We start from the raw sequence: 4,852 nt of genomic DNA on the forward strand, positions 1-4,852 counted from the left end.
TGGAACCATCCCTGGTGCTCCGGTGAGGATACAGAGAGAGGACACATCGGGAAGGGGCACTTCCAAAACCTGACCCCAAAGAGCTCCTCGGCCTTGGGGTGATGTCCCTGCTCTGCTTGGGTGGAGGACCTGGGACAGCCAGACCTTACCCTGGGTTTCCCTGGTATCAGCTCCGTGCCTGGTGGAAACCAGAAGGTGCTGGGAAGAAAATAACCTTGAACACAGCTTGGTAGGGAATAGGCAAATTCTATGCAAATGAAGCCCCTCTGCAGTGGCTGCTGCTCTTCTTTGCCTCTGGTTCCTTTAGATGGCACCATCCTCCTGTGCTGGAGCCCATCACAATTAGTATTCACCCTGCAAAAAGAGGAAAATTCCTTCATTACAGGGTGGTGGGGAGCAGGGTTGTAATTGAGGTGGTGGCAGCAGCTCCGTCCCCAGCCCCAGTATTCCCAAAGGGAAAGGCTGATGCATGGAGCACCCCAAGGCCAGAGCAGACACCTTCCTCCTTTTTGGAGGCATGGCTGAGCAGGATGATGCTTTAGGTATGACCTTCTGGTGTGGCATGGGCAGGCTGTGGGATCAGGCCTGGGGTTGATGGGTACGGGGTGTGGAGGTTGGTGGGACTACTACAGAGCTGGGATTTCGGGCAGGGAAGAAATGGGAATGGGCAATGAAGGGCATCCTGGAGCACAGGGACCCACCTGGAGCTCATCCAGATGCCAGGGGATGCCCCGAGCTGGGCACTGGGTGCTGGGGGCTTTGGTGATCTGTGTCCATCTGCATCGGTCCCGAGAGGGGCAAAGGGGGCAGGAGCAGGAGGTGCAGGAGGGAGGAGGCTTTGGGGGCAGCTGGTAAATGCTGCAGGGGCTGAGAACCCCTGGGGACCCGTGGCAGGGTGATCCAGGGTGATCCAGGGTGATCCAGGGTGTCCGTGCTGTCTAACTGGGCAACCTGCAGGGTAAGGAGGATCTGGACCCATGGGGACCCATCCTCACCCAAATGAATCCTTTCTCCATCAGTGAGGGACCAAGGGGCAGGGGAGGAGAGGAAGTCACAGCTCTAGTTCCTTGAAAACAGAAAATATTCCTCTGATCTCTCTAAAAAAAAAAACAACACAAAACCCAACATAAATGTGAAACAAGGGACAAATGATGTCTCCTGGGATTCCAAACTCAGGAGAAGCTGCCAGCCCATGGGCCTTTCTCCCAGTAACTTTTTCCCCTTTCCTTTCCCTTTAATTATTTTTTTAATTAAATACAGCATCAGAAGTGCCAGCACCTGAACCTGACCCCGCAGCAGAAGAGGCTTCTCCCCAGGCAGGGAGGACACCCCCAGGCTCAGGTCCCCCCTTCCCCTCATTCCTGGCTGCCCCAAGGACAATGCAGCAGGGGGCAGCCCCAAGCCCTTCTTCTCCCAGGGCTGCCTGGTTCAGCCCTTTCAGAAGTGCAAATAATCTCTATAAATGAGGTCTGGGGGTGTGCAGGGGGTCCCAGGGAAGAACTGCCTCTCACCTCACTTTTTCACCCACTTTGGTTTATTTTTTCCTTGGGTTTTTTTGTTTTGCTTGGGTTTTTTTAGGGGGGTTTTGTTTTCCATCAAGGGGTTGGGTTGGCTCTGAAGGAAGTTGAGCATCTCCATGGGTTCCCTCTGTCCTGTACAGCAGGGGATGGATCCATCTGCACCCCTCCCTGCTCCCCTGGGTCCCCTGGTTCTGGGGGACCAGAACCATCCCTACCTGCTCTCAGGAGGTTTGGGGTTTTTTTGGCTTTTCAAGGGTTCCCTCATAGAGCTGATGCTCAGGAATTCTAAATTAATAAACGAAAGAATTCTCAGTGCTGTGGGCTCTGGTAACTGGAAATTGCAAAGTGTTCCCCTCAGGGCTGGGGCCAGGCTGGCACCAAGGCAGGAGCCAGCTCCAGATGGGCAGTGTGGAGGGGGGAACCCCCAGTGCCCCCCATTGGGTGTGTTTTGTACCACCCCAGAGCAAAGGGGGGGGCAGAGCAGCTCCTGCCATCCCTCCCCAGCAAGAAGCCTTAAAATAGAGAGATTTACCCTAATAAATAAGCAACACCCCCCTTCCAAGGACACCCCTCCCTCAGCCAGAGTCTCCTTGATCTCCCTCTGCCTTTTGTTCCCCTCCACTCAGCCTTTGCCCATTCCAGGGATGCTGGGGGGGTGCTGGGGGTGCCCCCCCCTCCCTGCTGCCCCCACCTCAGGCTCCTTCCAGCCTCCACCTCGACCTGGATCCATAGGGATCCGGACCAACCCCTGCCTCCTCTTTCCCCCCCAATCCCACACTTTGCAGGAGAGCCCAGGCACTGCTGCAGGAAAGCCGATTGATCTCGTTACCTGGAAAAACAGATTTTGGGTTCCTCCAGCTCCTGCCTGGCAGCTCCAATCACTTTCTTATTTATTTGTTCAGCTGTCTTTTTGCCCCCTGTCCCTGCTGAACACACCAAGTCAGGCATCCAGCTCCGTGTGCCTTGCTCAGACCCTTCCTCAGGCAGTGGCTGCAAATCTCCCTCCCTTCCTCCTCCTGTTTATTTTCCTTTTCGATCATCTGGAAGAGCAAGGTGGGGGGGGAAATAAAAATTAATAATCCTCAGTGCAGTTTAAATAGCCTGGAAGTGTTTCTGTGCAGAGGAAGAATCCCCATTAACCCTTCAGGTTTTGTCTTTCGTGTTTCTTCTTCTAACAAACCCCAGGGTGCAGAGGAGGAGGAAAGGGCTGGGGAACGAAGTGATGCTTAGCAAGGGACGAGTGGAAACTTGAGAAGAGGGAAAGAATAACAGACAGAAGGTTAACAAAATGCTTGAAAAAAAATCAAGATAGCAAAGGTAGCATTTTTAACATAATTTAATCCAAATAATTTTGCCCTCCCTGCATTGTTCCCACCCACGCGCCGCACCGCGGACTTTGCAGCTCCTCGGATTTTCCCTCCAGCTTGTGGCTGGAGGAAGGAGCCCCGGTTTAGGGAAAGGGCTGGGTGGGGGGAAGCTCCTTCTCTTTCCCACCCTCTCACCGGCTACAAAGCGTTGGAGATTTTCATTTTGGAGTCAGTTGGAACAATTTTGTCCCGGCGACCCCGCTGTCTCCCCCTGTTTGCTGAGTTACGCCGGGTTTGCTGACAACTTCTACTTGAGTAAATTGTATTTAGACAACAATATATTTCATTCAGGTCTTTTGCAACGTCTGGACCAAGGTCAGTTTTATATTCTACTGAAATCATAAAGTGACACTTGAGATAAACAGAATGTTTACTCTCTCCATGTGAGCCGAAGCTGATATGTAAATTTATCCTTATTCTTTCATCAAATTTGCATTTACCCTCTTAGTCAAACACTACAGGGTTCCAAATCAAACAGCTTTAATGGTGGTCAGCCCTTTATGACCGATTGCCATATCAGAGGGAAAGAAACGGCAATTTAGATTAAAATGAAAAGAGTAACAGAACCCAACGAGCGTCACCCGCTCGGCTGGAACCGGATAAACTTCTCATCCCAGTGCCCCTGCCCGCTGCTCGGAAGGCAGCGCCGGCTCCTCCCGGCCTTGTTCTGCTCCCTTTATCTGCCCCACACAGACCCTACTCACCTGTCATGATTTTTTTTCCTTCTGCTCAAACAAGCCAAGTGCCACTAAACAAATCCTGGCACGGGGATTTGTTGTTTTGTGTTTTTTTTTTTTTTTTAAACCGTTTTCCCCTTCCATTGAGATCAGAAAAGGGATTTGGCAGCCAGCAGCTCACCAGCTCAGGTCAGGGGGGGGGATAAAACACTCAGGGCAAAGGGGAAACCCAAGGTGGCTGCCAGCTCCTCTTGCCCTTTAGCAGCAGGTGACATGAGGCAGGCTGTCTCCAGGCCTGAGGCCACGGGGATGGGCTGGAGGCAAAGGCCTTGGCCAGGGATAAAGTCACAGCGACAAACGACAGATGGAAAAAACTCGGGAAAAAGGTGCAGGATGGGTACACAAAACCTCCAGTAAAAACTATAACAATTTTTAAAAGCATGCTATTTATCACCTGGGCTCGATACAGACAGAAATAAAGGGGTTATGGACCCCAAGGCAATGGTTTCCGTGCCCTGAAGGCCCCGTGGTGTGGAGCTGAGACCCCACAACTCGTTTCACACGTGCCCTGTGCTTTCAGAGGAGGAGGAGGAGAAGAAGCACTACTTTATTTGGGTCTGCCTCCCGCTTGGGGCAGAAAGGAAAGAAAGGAAGAAAAGAGAAAAGGAGGCTGAGCAGCAGCTCTCTCTAGGTAACAGCAGGTTGGGAGCCTGGAATGCCGGAGCAGCTTCACCCAACACCGCAGCCGCGCGGGGCACAGCCCTCCCCTCCCACCAACAAAACAGCCCCTGAAAAAACAAAATAAACCACGGCTAAAGCAAAGGAGAGGAGAAAAAAATAAAGGCTAAAAAAAAAAAAAAAAAAAATCGAGAAAAAGAGCAGGCGTAGAAGGGGAAAAAAAAAATAAAAAGGGGGCGAATTTTCCTTTTGAGCGCGGCTGTCAAACGGATTTCTTCTGGTGGGAGGCTGGGAGGGAGCAGATATCTGCCTCTCTCCGGAGCCTGCAAGTATTTCTGCCATTCATGAAGCCCGGGGATGCCACACACATTCTGTTTGTTCAACATAAGCAAACAGATTGTAAACTGGCTGATAATTTTTGTACTGACAATGTCATTTACAGCTGTCAGCCTTTTGTCTGTCATGTTTGCTTTATTCAAATATGAACCAAGTGGACCTCCCTTCCACCGCTTTCTTCTGCATTAAAATCACATCAATTCCCTTCCATTCTGTCTTATCTAAAATTCATTGGAGGCCAATCACTTGGATGAATGCTTTGGGGTTTCCATGG

The 4,852-nt window shown here is 51.3% G+C and overlaps 1 long non-coding RNA gene across 1 annotated transcript; it reads right to left on the reverse strand.

Moving 5' to 3' along the window:
* Positions 1-131: 131 nt before the first annotated feature.
* LOC139793895 (uncharacterized) lies at positions 132-2,529 on the reverse strand. Its single transcript, XR_011724869.1, has 3 exons — positions 2,350-2,529; positions 996-1,095; positions 132-354 (listed from the first exon to the last, which is right to left on the reverse strand). It is a non-coding gene; the product is annotated as an uncharacterized lncRNA (long non-coding RNA).
* Positions 2,530-4,852: the final 2,323 nt, after the last annotated feature.

This window comes from Heliangelus exortis, chromosome 3, assembly GCF_036169615.1.
Source record: "Heliangelus exortis chromosome 3, bHelExo1.hap1, whole genome shotgun sequence".
Lineage (NCBI taxonomy): Eukaryota > Metazoa > Chordata > Aves > Apodiformes > Trochilidae > Heliangelus > Heliangelus exortis.